Raw genomic sequence first — 17,664 nt, 5'->3', positions numbered from 1 at the left:
GAAGTTGACGCACGCGCCAGTTTTGATTGATAGACTGGATCGGCCTATTGTATTTAGACAGGTTAGGAAACTGAAGAATTATGAACTTCAAAATGGAAGTGGTCTCCATACCAATAGGATGACAAGTGTTTATGGACAGGGTCAATGTACCAGTTGTTCTCGTCACGGTGTGGCTTGAATATTGCTCATTGACTCCTCCCAACCTAAATACATACACTGTCCAATACAGAGTCGACACGGCACCCATTCACAAATGCACAGAGGACCTCATGTAAACGAAAGAAAATAATTTATTGAAAAAAAACGCAAGTTACAACAAAAAATTAATTGGCACGGTCTGGTTTTCAATTTTACTGGTCAGTTATATCTCCAATTATAAAGACTTCTCTCTTCTTCAAGATGTACATTGTTGAAATTACTCTAAGTGTGTTATATTTTCAAAAAAATGATCTGCTTGCTTCTGTAGATATTGACACACGACATGTATGCTGTTGTATGTGTTGTGGGGCATCCGTTTCAGTATAAGGCAAGTCAGTCGTCCAACAAAGGAGGACCTGCTGTCATCACCTGAAACTAGAGATATTACAATCACTAAAAACAAATAAAAGATAAACAAGATTTTGTTTTTACTTCCAGTTGAACTATACTGGACAAAAATACTTTGGAATATATGTAAATTATGAATAACGATTTATTTATTTATGGACACATGGTTCAATATCAATCCCCAAAATACCGATATGCCTTATTTATTTTCTCCAGTATATATGTCTTAAACCTCCAAACTAGATTCGTCTTTTGTGGCATGCATGGGTTGCTGAAGGCCTATTCTACCTCGGATTTTCAGGGTTCTCGCCGAAGGCTGACATTCTGTAGGTGCACACTAATGCCATTGAAAATCAAGCATGCTTGAATCAACGGACATACTGAAATGTACAGTTTCTTCAGGTCCACGGTATAACTCATCCCTGGTCGATAAACGTGAAATACGTCCTCGACAAGCGTCAGATATTTCTATATCAGTTATTAACAAACATTCGGTTTAGATTCTGTGTATGACTCTCGTATCCATAGAAAGGAGAGTGATGCCATCAATATATTCAAGGAATACTTACAACCGTTTTAGATCAAATACAATAAGTACATACCTCAAATTCTCATGATGGATGAAGCGGTATTATTCATGACAGAGAGGGTGGTATAGCTCTGTCCTTCATTAAGGAGCATCCGCTTCCCGGAATATTTGACCTCACTGTACAGTGCCCAACTGTAAAGGCAAAAACAAATATACCCGAAAATCTTCGATAATCGTGACTTTAAAAGAGTACGAAATAAGGCAATGCTTGTCTGGATCATTTCTCTCTTTATGCCTTTCTTTAAAAAAACAAAACAACACAATTATGTTTCATCTGGGTTCATATGTACTTACTCTCCCTCGTGTACAATGGCGGATGACACAGAGTTGTCGAAGCTTCCCAAGTCGGGCATGTCACCAGTGACTGTCAAAGCACGACCAGTAAAGTATTCCCTCTCGTACAGGGTCACTTTGGCGGAGGGGGACAACCAGTTTGCCTGCAACACAAATTGGGATACCACCAAGTGTGTAAAGGCTCCAAATATTTTAGCTTTGTTTACTAGACCCCGGTTACAATAAATCATATGCACATAAAAGGTGGGAAAGAGTCCTTGAAATACAGTATGATAACACAATGCACATACATGATGACAAATCGATACAAAACATGTAGTAACTTGATTACAGATGAAGCTGTTAAGTGATACTATACCAACAAACGTTTTCTTAAACAGAATCAGTCTAAAGGACACATCTATATGTACATTCTGTTCAAAGGGATTAGAAACAATTGTCCATACTGTTGTCATGTTAGAAAGATTTGGGAGAGTTTGACCAGATGGTTAATAACTGTAACTGAAGGAAACATTACGTTTACACCTGAAAACATCCTACTTGGATCTAAAACGAAAAACAACAACCCTGTAGGTGCAATACATCTTGTTGTGCAACAGGTAATGTGCACACAAAACATAGCACAACAAGCTCCTGATATAAAGCATGCAATAATGCCGATATCAAAATACTATAAAATCGCAAAATCATATGCTTATTCAATGCTTATTCTACATGCAATTCTCTACTTTCTGGTCATCATTCCAAAAGCTATTTACAGAAAATAGTATATCAGAGAACATGTCGTAAGTGTTTTTAATTATTACACGTATTACAATTATTTGAAACGCAGAGATAAAGTATGCAAAACACATTCAAAGATGTTTATTGATTTTATGAATGGGATTTATGAAAGTTTGTATGTATACTCATGTGAATATATTATGCATGTATTATGTAAACTGTGGAAATAAACATGATAGAAAAAGCAGTGTATTCCCTTTTTAGAAATGGGAATATGGAATGCCAGGTATAAGATTCACATCTCGAGAATCGTACTAGCTGTTGAGATCACCCAGTCGTGTAAGCCATACAGTGTAAGCACCTTATTCTGTAGTTTAATCTGGGAGCGTTTTCTTAAGTACATGTCAAGAGGTGATGTTTCAAACAAAACACAAACCAGAACCTTACCAAACTCCTATTCCTATTGTAGAATAAATGTTCTGTTCTATTCAGTCAAACATCAACATACCATATTTCCTGTTGCTCTTTGGGTTTGTAAACCTGTAAAAAGAGTTAATTGATTTATATAAATCACAATGACACATTCGTAGGAATTGTCATTGCAAATGACTCTGTAATACAATACTTCCTTTACATTTGTTTTATTGGAAAATATTCAACGCGTGCACTAGTTTCCTGTTGAATTTTATACGCATTACGTGGTATGAGAGATGGGCACAAAATAGATTTTTTGAGTAAGTTTATGCATTACAAACTGTTCTTGTGGCACAAGATGTTTGGTTTTAGCACATGTTCTTCTGGTTTAAGAACAAAAATTTCAGTTTAATTTACACTGATAAAGATCTACAACACAAACCGTGAATCAGTGTAGAAGTGGACAAGTGGAGTTCCATATTGTAATATAATTTGGAATACGGACATTTATGCAGGTGCATCTACCTTAGAACAGGTTGAAGTAACGTTTCTTTAACCTGCAAGCGATGGTCAAAGCTCTACACCACTGTGGCCAAAATCTCATGTTTCATAATCTCGCATTGTTATCATGTTGACAAAGGCCGAGGTTTCGAGAATGCCGCTTACAACCTTTCAAATAAACCAGAAGAGAGGGACATTTACCCTCTGGTAATCATTAGCTGTATGTATGTTCATAACGTTATGGTGATTAAATAATTTTTTTATATAGCTGATAAATTCTCAAGCAGAACGAAATGATCCTTGTGCCACAGGCGGCCCCTGATAGTCCGTTTCTTCCATAGATTATTGATATTTTGCTGTAAATAAATCCACATGCAGTATACGCCAATGACAGAAGCTACTGTAAGATATACGTGAGTTTGCCCACAATACACACAGTGTTACCATGACCAAGCTCCATGTACTTAACCACCACGTTTATGATTTCGTTGGAACTTATGACCACAGTTAGCATGCTGACAAATGCATAATCAGCTCGAAGTTGGGATTCGAACCCGTGATCATGTTCTTTTAGGCGACCTTACGGCATATAATAAGGCGAACTTATTCTGGTCCATCTGTGCCTCCAAGACTATCGGAACAAGTCCGCATATCAGAAGGAATACAGAAAAGATTTACCTGGTCTTGGTGATGACAGTCTGTGAGTTCCAGGGATGGAGTAGCGATCTTGGGTGCTCGTGGTCTTTTATAACAGCAAATATCCGTGAACCACGCATCCTTTTCCTTGAAAACGTCGCCTTTGATTAGACAGTACAGTCATCCAATCACAAATATCTGGGTTAAAATTATAAGAATTTGCCGAGTTGAACAAGGACACGAGTGACACTGGGCCGACCTGTGAGGACCTGTAGTAACAATATCTGTCCGGGGTTTGGGAGACACACGCTGCAAACTCATCAAACGTGCAAGCAGAACTGAATTCAGTAATAGAAAAATAGATGGTCGGGTGGGTATCATTTATAACATACCCACAACTCTCCTATATGGATCAGTACTTGGCCGATTTCTGTTCAGATTATGGGGGCATCAAATGCGTCTGGCCGTGGCATCTGACATCACAGACGGTTACATGGTGTACGTGTACAGTACGCTACGTCTATGGAAAACCATTCCTTATTACATGAAGAAACGTTTCACTGGGCCTCAAAGGATGACATATGGAGTGTTGTCTCCTTGACGTGTAGATAAATAATCGTCAACTGTAATTTGGTGATAAAACTGAAACCCAAAACCCACACAGTTTGTACCTTGTGGTGTACATAGCAGATACCTGGATCCAGTCACTTAAGCATGTTACACAGGGGGATGCAGAAAACTAGGGTAGCCTAGTGGTTAAAGCATTAGTTCGTCACGTAAAAGACCCAGGTTCGATTCCCCACAGTGTGAAACACATGTTTGGTGTCCCATTCTGAGATATCCCTGGGATATTGCAAAAAGCGACGTAAAACCACACGCACTCACACCCCATGTCGTATTTTCGGGGAATCAACTACAAACGTATTCTGCTTTGCCCCGTGTTCACTAAGTGTTGCCTACGTAAACATATAAAAAGTCAACTGCCTTATATACAGCACTATGTATCAAGTCTAAACAAAATAAACTGTCCATCCATGTTTGACTGTGACTGAACGTTTTGCAACCCATGACGTATCCACCATTACCCTTCCAAGGGTGCAAGAGGTGACTTTCACGGAACCGAGTTTTGACGATCTAGCACTCCATCAATAATCTTCCTTCAAGAAACTCATCTTTTGCATCCCCGGAAGGGTAATGGTGGATACATCATGGGTTGCAAATACGCAGAAAGGTGAATCGGAGCTACATGTTTTAAAACCAGCTCAAATGATGGAGGAAGGTTCCTGATAGAGTGCTTGAGAGTCAAAATGCAGTTTTGTGAAAGTCATCTTTTTAAACCCTGGACGGGTAATGGTGGGTAGATAATGGGTTGAAATACGGGGAAAAGGTGAATCGGACCTACAAGTTTCACAACCAGCTCAAATGATAGAGAAAAGTTCATTATGGAATGCTAGAGGGTCAAAACGCAGTTCCGTGGAAGTCATCTTTTCACCCCCGGAAGGGTATTGGTGAGTACATCATGGGTTGCAAATACGCAAAAAGGTGAATGTTTTAAACCAGTTCAAATGATAGAGGAAGGTTCCTGATAGAGTGCTAGAGGGTAAAGACGCAGTTCCGGGAATATCATCATTCTGCTCGTGACGTCACACGTGTACTACCCGACCATTGGTGATCGGAGGTGGTGCCAGTTTGTTGTAGACGACCTCGCAAGTCATACACAGTATGACGGCTGCATCCCATTGCTCTTGCGACGTCAATAACTGACCTTCCCGCTTGCAATGTACCAACGGCACGTTCACGTTGCACATTTGACAATCGTGGCATTTAAAGTATCGTTCGAAATGTGGTTTAAAAGCGGGGTTTTTTTTCAATTCTTGAGGCCAATGCAAACACGTGCAAATGAAGAAATCTTCGCTGCGTACATCACGTGATCGACTGCACGGGCAAAACCTGATTTGGCATTAACGTCATTTGATGGGTTTGAGTGGGTTTTGTGAAGTTTGTTTTTTGACTCAGTATAATATAAACTTTTTTTATTCAGGGATATTTAACGGCTAATTACTAATGAAGGTGCAAAGAATATTTACTAAGTTCCAGGCATTTTGTCAGTAAAATTACTCATGGACATTGTTGCTTCTTAAACAATGGTTGTCTTTGTTTTTGAGACCATATCCCTGGAGGACAAGACGTTAATTTCCAAGATGTTTTCAAGATGTGCTAAAAGTCATGACAAAAGTTTATGAAACACGCACGAAAATGCCCTAAAGCTTCCAGCTCCTGCAAACCAGTGTACAATTCCATATGAAGGTCATTTGCCAATTAATAATCAACAAACCTTAAACAGTTTGTCCAAAAACCAACATTTTGATAAACTCAACTTTGGCACCATCCTCAAACATTGATCATCTCCTCAAAAGGTGATGATTTCTAAGAAGTATTACATCAAATTTGGGTTAAATATATGTTTCAATATTCATTCCAAAGCCATGAATAGTCAACTGAGAACTTTGTAAATTATGTGTCAAGACTGAATAATGCCGTACCAGGGTGTGATCAGGGCACCATTTGTTTTGTCAGTTGTCTGGATGATGAAATAACTTTATCATGTGTTATGATACTGGTAATGTTCACTTTCAGAACTGGTTTTAGAAAATATATTGTTTAAAAAAGTGAGATGTCTTAAAGCAGGAAGGCAGGGGGCAAGAAAATACATCAGTACAAAGTGGTTGCTCTGCAATGATATGTATATCGGGGTCTTTTAATGCCTAGCTCTGCTTTAAAACCACATGAATCTATTATGTCAGTCAAGTAAGTATAAGTAATTATAATTGAATAGTATATTATTCATTTCATTCCCTTCTTTCGTTTACTAAAGGACGCAAGATTCTTAAAAACATACTTTGCTGTTATTTCTAATGATTTAATTATAATGGCTCTTTTAATCACTGTATTACTCTTACAATACACCAATGTATCTCCCATACGGGTAAAAAGAATGTTGTAACAAAAGTTCAAAACAAGTAATGTTCTCTTAGTTCAGAAATACAACTTTATTTCATTCCGTCCAGTATTCCAGAAAGTCACTATTCTTCTCGCAAAGTTTTTGTTCCGATTTACACAGAGTACGGTTATTCAGTACAACAAGGTCCCCTGTCTTTGAAGAAATTCCGAAAATTTACGTCATGGTTTTATAGACACTCGTTTGAAATAATTTTGGTATTTTGGATATTGTCTGATAGGCGTCTGCTGATACTGTCTGTTTGAATAAAAAGTATTTTGCACTTAATTACAGAAATTGCACTGCAGAATAGGCCTTCAGACTGTGCTTCTTAAACTTTCTTGAACATTCTAAAATGTGTGACAAATTTAAGAATATCTACGGGCGAAGGCAACAATATCCACCACACTGTTCCTTAATGTAACACGTTTTGCTATTTTGATAGACACAAACCGAAATCAAATTGCCCTCACATTTGTTTCCATTGTGTTACGGCTTGTTCGTCCGTCTCATTTCAGTTTTATGGTCTACCAACTCAGTGCCCAGTATTGACTAAAAACCTACAGCAAAATCAATAATTGCAGTTACAAGAATTGTCAGTGTTTATTGCGAAGGTTTTGTGAAGGATGGTGTCGACATTTAACTGATTGTGAATCCTAAAGCATTTCCTGATCCACATCAATCTGTTCTGTCTTGACCGTATTGGTTTTGTTGAAGGTACACATCAAATTGCAGCAATATATAATCGATGTAGCTAGTGTGAATGGCTTAATTAGAAGCACATCGCTTCAGAGTCATCATTTGACCCCGGGAAGAAGTCGCACAATTTCACAAAGTGCGTCTGGACTGCTAAGTGGCCGAAGTTGACGCACGCGCCAGTTTTGATTGATAGACTGGATCGGCCTATTGTATTTAGACAGGTTAGGAAACTGAAGAATTATGAACTTCAAAATGGAAGTGGTCTCCATACGAATAGGATGACAAATGTTTATGGACAGGTTCAATGTGCCAGTTGTTCTCGACACGGCGTGGCTGAAATATTGCCGATGTGACGTTAAATATTCACTCATTTACTCCTCCCAGCCTCAAAACATACACTGTAAAAATACAGAGTCGACACGGCACCCATTCACAAATGCACAAAGGACTTCATGTAAACGATGCAACGAAGGAAAATAATTTATTGAAAAAAACCGCAAGTTACAACAAAAATTTAATTGGCACGGTCTGGTTTTCAATTTTATTGGTCAGTTATATCTCCAGTTATAAAGACTTCTCTCTTCTTCAAGATGTACATTGTTGAAATTACTCTAAGTGTATTATATTTTCAATAAAATGATCTGCTTGCTTCTGTAGATATTGACACATGACATGTATGTTGCTGTATGTGTTGTGGGGCATCCATTTCAGTATAAGGCAAGTCAGTCGTCCAACAAAGGAGGACCTGCTGTCATCACCTGAAACTAGAGATATTACAATCACTAAAAACAAATAAAAGATAAACAAGATTTTGTTTTATGAGGTGATCTGCAAAGCAACGCCTTTAAACACGCCCAATATACTTCCAGTTGAACTATACTGGACAAAAATACTTGGGAATATATGTAAATTATGAATAACGACTTATTTATTCATGGACACACTGGTTCAATATCAATCCCCTAAATACCGATATCCCTTACTTATTTTCTCCAGTATATATGTGTTAAACCTCCAAACTAGATTCGTCTTTTGTGGCATGCATGGGTTGCTGAAGGCCTATTCTACCTCGGATTTTCAGGGTCCTCGCCGAAGGCTGACATTCTGTAGGTGCACACTAATGCCATTGAAAATCAAGCATGCTTGAATCAACGGACATACTGAAATGTATAGTTTCTTCAGGTCCACGGTATATCTCATCCCTGGTCGATAAACGTGAAATACGTCCTCGACAAGCGTCAGATATTTCTATATCAGTTATTAACAAACATTCGGTTTAGATTCTGTGTATGACTCTCATATCCACAGAAAGGAGAGTGATGCCATCAATATATTCAAGGAATGCTTACAACCGTTTTAGATCAAATACAATAAGTACATACCTCAAATTCTACTGATGGATGAAGCGGTATTATTCAGGGCAGAGAGGGTGGAATAGCTCTGTCCTTCATTAAGGAGCATCCGCTTCCCGGAATATTTGACCTCACTGTATAGTGCCCAACTGTAAAGGCAAAAACAAATACACTCGAAAATCTTCGATAATCGTGACTTTAAAAGAGTACGAAATAAGGCAATGCTTGTCTGGATCATTTCTCTCTTCATGCCTTTCTTTGAAAAAAACAAAACAACACAATTATGTTTCATCTGGGTTCATATGTACTTACTCTCCCTCGTGTACAATGGCGGATGACACAGAGTTGTCGAAGCTTCCCAAGTCGGGCATGTCACCAGTGACTGTCAAAGCACGACCATTAAAGTACTCCCTCTCGTACAGGGTCACTTTGGCGGAGTGGGACAACCAGTTTGCCTGAAACATAATTTGGGGTACCACCAAGTGTGTAAAGGCTCCAAATATTTTAGCTTTGTTTACTAGACCCCGGTTACAACAAATCATATGCACATAAAAGGTGGGAAAGAGTCCTTGAAATACAGTATGATAACACAATGCACATATATGATGACAAATCGATACACAACATGTAGTAACTTGATTACGGATGAAGTTGTTATGTGATACTATACCAACAAACGTTTTCTTAAACAGAATCAGTCTAAAGGACACATCTATATGTACATTCTGTTCAAAGGGATTAGAAACAATTGTCCATACTGTTGTCATGTTAGAAAGATTTGGGAGAGTTTGACCAGATGGTTAATAACTGTAACTGAAGGAAACATTACGTTTACACCTGAAAACATCCTACTTGGATTTAAAACGAAAAACAACAACCCTTTAGGTGCAATACATCTTGTTGTGCAACAGGTAATGTGCACACAAAACATAGCACAACAAGCTCCTGATATAAAGCATGCAATAATGCCGATATCAAAATACTATAAAATCGCAAAATATGATGCTTAGTCTACATGCAATTCTCTACTTTCTGGTCATCATTCCAAAAGCTATTTACAGAAAATAGTATATCAGAGAACATGTCGTAAGTGTTGTTAATTATCACATGTATTACAATTATTTGAAACGCAGAGATAAAGTATGCAAAACACATTCAAAGATGTTTATTGATTTTATGAATGGGATTTATGAAAGTGTGTATGTATACTCATGTGAATATATTCTGCATGTATTATGTAAACTGTGGAAATAAACATGATAGAAAAGGCAGTGTATTCCCTATTTAGAAATGGGAATATGGAATGCCAGGTATAAGATTCACATCTCGAGAATCGTACTAGCTGTTGAGATCACCCAGTCGTGTCAGCCATACAGTGTAAGCACCTTATTCTGTAGTTTAATCTGGGAGCGTTTTTTTTTAAGTACATGTCAAGAGGTGATGTTTCAAATAAAACACAAACCGGAACCTTACCAAACTCCTATTCCTATTGTAGAATAAATGTTCTGTTCTATTCAGTCACACATCAACATACCATATTTCCTGTTGCTCTTTGGGTTTGTAAACCTGTAAAAAGAGTTAATTGATTTATATAAATCACAGTGACACATTCATAGGAATTGTCATTGCAAATGACTCTGTAATACAATAATTACTTTACATTTGTTGTATTGGAAAATATTCAACGCGTGCACTAGTTTCCTGTTGAATTTTATACGCATTACGTGGCATGAGAGATGGGGACAAAATAGATTTTTTGAGTAAGTTTATGCATTACAAACTGTTCTTGTGACACACGATGTTTGGTTTTAGCACATGTTCTTCTGGTTTAAGAACAAAAATTTCAGTTTAATTTACACTGATAAAGATCTACAACACAAACCGTGAATCAGTGTAGAAGTGGACAAGTGGAGTTCCATATTGTAATATAATTTGGAATACGGACATTTATGCAGGTGCATCTACCTTAGAACAGGTTGAAGTAACGTTTCTTTAACCTGCAAGCGATGGTCAAAGCTCTACACCACTGTGGCCAAAATCTCATGTTTCATAATCTCGCATTGTTATCATGTTGACAAAGGCCGAGGTTTCGTGAATGCCGCTTACAACCTTTCAAATAAACCAGAAGAGAGGGACATTTACCCTCTGGTAATCATCAGCTGTATGTATGTTCATAACGTTATGGTGATTAAATAATTTTTTTTATAAAGCTGATAAATTCTCAAGCAGAACGAAATGATCCTTGTGCCACAGGCGGCCCCTGATAGTCCGTTTCTTCCATAGATTATTGATATTTTGCTGTAAAAATGTCCACATGCAGTATACGCCATAATGTAAGACAGACGCTACTGTAAGATATACGTGAGTTAGCCCACAATACACACAGTGTTACCATGACCAAGCTCCATGTACTTAACCACCACGTTTATGATTTCGTTGGAACTTATGACCACAGTTAGCATGCTGACAAATGCATAATCAGCTCGAAGTTGGGATTCGAACCCGTGATCATGTTCTTTTAGGCGACCTTACGGCATATAATAAGGCGAACTTATTCTGGTCCATCTGTGCCTCCAAGACTATCGGAACAAGTCCGCATATCAGAAGGAATACAGAAAAGATTTACCTGGTCTTGGTGATGACAGTCTGTGAGTTCCAGGGATGGAGTAGCGATCTTGGGTGCTCGTGGTCTTTTATAACAGCAAATATCCGTGAACCACGCATCCTTTTCCTTGAAAACGTCGCCTTTGATTAGACAGTACAGTCATCCAATCACAAATATCTGGGTTACAATTATAAGAATTTGCCGAGTTGAACAAGGACATGAGTGAGTGTAATTTGGTGATAAAACTGAAACCCAAAACCCACACAGTTTGTACCTTGTGGTGTACATAGCAGATACCTGGATCCTGTTAATTATGCATGTTACACAGGGGGATGCAGAAAACTAGGGTAGCCTAGTGGTTAAAGCATTTGCTCGTCACGTAAAAGACCCAGGTTCGATTCCCCACAGTGTGAAACACATGTTTCGTGTCCCATTCTGAGATATCGTTGGGATATTGCAATAAGCGACGTAAAACCACACGCACTCACACCCCATGTCGTATTTTCGGGAAACCAACTACAAACGTATTCTGCTTTGCCCCGTGTATTGCATACTTAAACATATAAAAAAAACTTAACTGCTTTATATACAGTACTATGTATCAAGTCTAAACAAAATACATTGTCCATCCATGACTGACTGTGACTGAAACTTCAAATGCTTCAGGTTTCAGCTACTATTCAGTGGTGGTTTACGTTTCAATCAAGTCAAAATTACAAGAGTATACATGCACTTTTTATTTGTTAAAGGTCACATGCAACGTAAAACACAACTTTGCAGATTCTGGTACCTTTCGGTGTGCACGTACCGAAACAAATCATAAAAAATGCCAATTCAACCTATAAAGTTGAAAAAAAAACGCGATGAAGAAAAATCCTGCGAAATCGGAGTTCAAACGTTTCACTAAATTCCCCCCAGCGCTGGGGGGAAAACTGGTTTCAAGAGCTGTGCTGCACTGCGTCCATAACGCATGCGCAGCGCATAGGTTCGCGGAGCTTGAAACAGTATGCATGCCCAGCGTCTGAGGTCGTGAGCAGTAGTCTAGTCTTGGTTGTGTACACAAACAAGTGAATAATCTACTTGTTACGTAAAAAAAACTTGTTGATTGTGGTAAGCAGTCTCTGTCATAGAGAAAGCTCAGTGTCTGGTTTATTCACACCTGCCTGTCTGCTAAAGACAACATGCAATACACAGTTTCAATCACTTAACACCTATCAGACTATACGACATAAAGAAAATATGTTGATTTATGATTCGTGCACCCGAGTTCCGTGTCTGCCACATTATGTAATTAGGCACGTGTGATACACATGACATGTTTTTATGTCTGTGGGTTGCAAACATACTACATTCATTTTTTTTCGGATGACTGGATCTGACGGAAGTTTAAGTCCTGCTTTGTACTTGGACGAATGACAGATTCCAGTCACCCAGTAGTTTACCATCTTTACTGACATGATTTTTTATTGGATCGAGCGCAAATTCAGATAACAGATATTTTCCAAACCCAGCATATCTATATACATTCTTCATGGATAACGACTTCTTTTAGTGTATATGATTTTGTTTGACAACAGTATATGAATCCACACTGAAACGACGCATCAAGTACACAAAAAGAAGTTGTTATCCATAAAGAATCTTACTTTCTTGTGACTGACTATACTTCTAAAATGCCCATCAAACAGATCATCTTTCTGTACACACAATGAACCCTCGGCATATCAGCAAATGAAACAGCCAATCGGAAACCGTCGTTACACTTGAGTGCATATCCACCCGCTATGACTGGGTTCGGTCTCCCGAGGGCTTCGTTTCGGGGGAAGTAAGCCCAAGTACAAAATATTGCACTTTTGAATCACGATTGTACGCTTATAATTGTGTTTATTTGTTTTTTTAAAGCAGCAATGTATATTATTTGTCATGAATAAGTGATAAATGTGTTTTAATTATGTTTGATTTTTTGGTTGCATGTGACCTTTAAACCGAGGAAAGAAAAGGTGCATATTTTGTTGATAATTTCACTGGAAACCTGATAAAATGGTGTGAACTATTACGGGCCAATTAGTAAAATTCAAGATACTAACATCTCACATAAGGTTACAGAAGTATAGTTAAACTGACTATGAACTGAAGTATAGTTAAACTGGCTATAGACTGCAGTATAGTTACAGGGGCACTGATGCGGAGCGAATAATGTTTCTCGCCAACGGTCTAATTACGAAACCAGTCTGCAAATTGGGCAGCGCCCGCAACCCTCGACCGTGACGGACAAAGTGACGGGGCTCCGGTTCACATTAGCAGAATTTCTTCACCTAAACAGTCAAGAGGCCGGATGCCCATCATATGTCATTATCCGTTATGCAAATATCCATGGTATTCCTTGTCTGATCATAACAAAATATCCCAGCAGTGTAGTTTTTTTCGGATGTTTTGATGGTATAGTGACAGGTCCAATTTGATCCTATTTCTATGTTTTTACCTCGATATTTAATCATGCTATGGGAAAATATTATCTCTACAGGCACGTAGCAAGCCCTCGGCATATCAGCAAATGAAACAGCCAATCGGAAACCGTCGTTACACTTGAGTGCATATCCACCCGCTATGACTGGGTTCGGTCTCCCGAGGGCTTCGTTTCGGGGGAAGTAAGCCCAAGTACAAAATATTGCACTTTTGAATCACGATTGTACGCTTATAATTGTGTTTATTTGTTTTTTTAAAGCAGCAATGTATATTATTTGTCATGAATAAGTGATAAATGTGTTTTAATTATGTTTGATTTTTTGGTTGCATGTGACCTTTAAACCGAGGAAAGAAAAGGTGCATATTTTGTTGATAATTTCACTGGAAACCTGATAAAATGGTGTGAACTATTACGGGCCAATTAGTAAAATTCAAGATACTAACATCTCACATAAGGTTACAGAAGTATAGTTAAACTGACTATGAACTGAAGTATAGTTAAACTGGCTATAGACTGCAGTATAGTTACAGGGGCACTGATGCGGAGCGAATAATGTTTCTCGCCAACGGTCTAATTACGAAACCAGTCTGCAAATTGGGCAGCGCCCGCAACCCTCGACCGTGACGGACAAAGTGACGGGGCTCCGGTTCACATTAGCAGAATTTCTTCACCTAAACAGTCAAGAGGCCGGATGCCCATCATATGTCATTATCCGTTATGCAAATATCCATGGTATTCCTTGTCTGATCATAACAAAATATCCCAGCAGTGTAGTTTTTTTCGGATGTTTTGATGGTATAGTGACAGGTCCAATTTGATCCTATTTCTATGTTTTTACCTCGATATTTAATCATGCTATGGGAAAATATTATCTCTACAGGCACGTAGCAAGCCAGTGGTTTCGGTCTGAAAGATTGCAAAGCTTTATATTTAGACAGTTTTGAGTGTTGGCCCAGCTGTGATAGCAAATATCGTAAAATACGTAAATTTTGGTAGCTATGGTAGCTACCCTGGTTTATTATCTATGGTAATAAAAACACACAGTTGATTTATTTGAATTCGTAAACTAAAAACAATGACTTTGCCAGTGGTAGAGAAATCTGTAAATTTCCTTACATAAAAAAGACTGATTACACCTATTTACCCAAGTACACAGCAAATGTCTGCACGTATTTCTTATGTAACGAAATTCCGTTGGTATCCTCAAAACAGTTTCGGCCCATAAGTGTTTTCAGGCTGCATGCGACACAGAGATTACATCTTCCTTGCTGTAACTCGCACTTGATGGTGTAAACCTACACGTGTTATTTGTCATTATTCTCTTGATGGTCAGTTAATTAATTTATATATTAATAACAGGTATAATTAGTGGTAACAGCACTTAGGTTACTCAACAAAAGTTCCCATTTGGCATTTCTCCTGTCTGGAGTAAATACTCAACATTATGAATTAAAGTCTGTAGTGGCAAATTTATTACTGTGTGTTATGTAATATGTGCATGTAAGTGATGCAAGAGGGTTTAACAGCTGAGTTACAAAACAAACATCGATCAAAGGATTAACCGATAACACACTGATTGATTAATTACTTTTATCTTCTACAGTGGATTTGTCAAAAGGCAGTGTGTGTAGATGCACTAATCTATACTGACTACACCCTGTCGTAAAGTGCGAGTGTAAAAACAACATCCTCCCTTCAAGGAATTAACCACCATTACGTTTATTGATTGAAAGCTCATTATTGCTTAACTAAATTACTTAGAATGGCGGACGTCATACAATTAGTTGCCAGGTGTGCTATCTTGGGTGACCAATGAGAGGTTTATCAGGTTTTCACCAATTTGAAAGACGTGAAACGATGTGTTACTTTTTTTTAGACTGTTGTAAGAAACACGACACAGAGCAGCATTATTTACCAGCTGCAGATGAATGGAATATCGTTCTTTTATGTGGATATTGATGGATACATTCCTGAGCAAGGTAGTAGCCTGACATTGTTGCTGTAAAATTAGTCTGTTTTGCATTCATTATTTGCATTGTGTTTTGATTTAATTTGTTGTAGCATTCAGCAGAATCTATATGACAGAAAACACACTCTAGATCGCATATGTGTGTGAAATAGGATCCACATTGACAGTCTATACAATGTTTAAATGTTAGTCATGTTAGAAATTTACTATAAGCATAAGCAGACCGCGTGTTCTTTTATTAATTTTCAAAATCAGACAAATATGACAATAAAGTTATTAGGGTTATGAGACAAAATATAGAGACGTACATTGGCTTCGTTATTTTTCCGCCCTGATAGTTTTTTACCATTTGTACCACAGGCAGATCCTTCAAAGTGTTTCATTTATTTTCATAATGTAACCGGGATGCGAATGGCTATAGTGACGACCAGACACTGATTACGGGTTGTGGGATCTATATCTTTATTGACAGACACCCTGAAACACATGTTTGGAGAATAATTACCAAATTCAGGATAAACATATAAATATAAATAATTCTATACAATCATTCCATCTCGGATATCATTTCTAATATATAAGAGATAAATCTAATCTCAAAACACTACGAACAGACGCACTTTAAGTAATGCGGTAAAAGTTATATTGCCACGATGACTGAATCGCCAAGAACAATAACTCCTCGGCACTATAAAAACGTTTCAAATACGTCGTACCAACGTACACACAGATGTAGTAAACTGGTTAAGCACATTAGACCAAATCTGTCAGCTATGTGATGAACATAGGTACTTCATACATGTGACACAATAATATTAAATATACACTGGGGTGTAGGAAAGCCATGTCTCCCAAGATGAATAGACGGCTGCTACAAGGACAAGCAAACCAAAGTCTCAATATTCTAAATATATATATATATATATATATATATATATATACAAAATACATTGAACTGTGGGACAATAATGACATGGTTATACGTGGGGGTTCATCATTCGCATGGCTATTCAATGAAATTTACATCTATAGTGCATTGTCGGTTAAGCCACTGAACTACAGCACACAGAATAACCTATGTGTAAATGATTCGGTGCAATATGAACAATTATACAATGTACGTTTCAACACTCCATTAGCATTGGCCTTATTTGTTAATAATACTTACAAGAAATGCCTATGCATAATATTTACAATTGCACCAATGTACTTTTGCTAATTTGATTATCATCAAGAACATATGACTGATACTAATAACATTGTTATTTGGTGCAACACATATATACAATACTTGAAACATTGTTCCTACCTTAGATCAGAGATATTAGTTGTCTGTTGCTCTAAAATGCGATCGAACGGAGGTGATGTGTAATGGCTGACATGCAAGTAGTATTTTGTGTTTTTAAAAGAACCAATCGACACAAGGGTCAAACAAAATCAAAGGGCACAACACAAGCGATGACACAATCTCTTGACACCCCTTATATCTGCAATGGACTAGGCAAGATCTAAAAATAACCATAGTCTAACACTTAAAAAGGATACTACTTGAATTAAAACTATAGACAATGACAACTTCAAATGAACGAAATCTTACATGACTTCATACCTGCCACAATAATACATTTGTAATGAAGTAAAAATGACTTTAGTTGATAAGTCTCAATTGCGCATACGGACTGCGCAGGAAAGGTCACGAACCAGTCACGAATTCTGGGATATCGTCCGGGTACTCACGGGAGAAAAACAATAACAAAAGTTTAAACCAGTCCACTGAAATTCCATCGCATCTGTGCCCCTTTAAACTGACTATAGACTGAAGTATAGTTAAACTGACTACTATGAACTGAAGTATAGTTAAACTGGCTATA

General features: G+C 37.8%; 2 long non-coding RNA genes across 2 annotated transcripts; both read right to left on the bottom strand.

Annotated features, from left to right (window-relative positions):
• Positions 1-272: 272 nt before the first annotated feature.
• LOC137296223 (uncharacterized) lies at positions 273-3,815 on the bottom strand. Its single transcript, XR_010957633.1, has 5 exons — positions 3,746-3,815; positions 2,661-2,692; positions 1,430-1,572; positions 1,149-1,267; positions 273-573 (listed from the first exon to the last, which is right to left on the bottom strand). It is a non-coding gene; the product is annotated as an uncharacterized lncRNA (long non-coding RNA).
• Positions 3,816-7,868: 4,053 nt separating this feature from the next.
• On the bottom strand, positions 7,869-11,450 carry LOC137296820 (uncharacterized). Its single transcript, XR_010957667.1, has 5 exons — positions 11,379-11,450; positions 10,287-10,318; positions 9,065-9,207; positions 8,783-8,901; positions 7,869-8,164 (listed from the first exon to the last, which is right to left on the bottom strand). It is a non-coding gene; the product is annotated as an uncharacterized lncRNA (long non-coding RNA).
• Between the last annotated feature and the right edge of the window lie 6,214 nt (positions 11,451-17,664).

Source organism: Haliotis asinina, chromosome 9 (genome assembly GCF_037392515.1).
Source record: "Haliotis asinina isolate JCU_RB_2024 chromosome 9, JCU_Hal_asi_v2, whole genome shotgun sequence".
In the NCBI taxonomy this organism is placed as follows: domain Eukaryota; kingdom Metazoa; phylum Mollusca; class Gastropoda; order Lepetellida; family Haliotidae; genus Haliotis; species Haliotis asinina.
The sequence above is the reverse complement of the archived record's forward strand: the minus strand, read 5'-3'. Positions and strand labels throughout refer to the sequence as shown.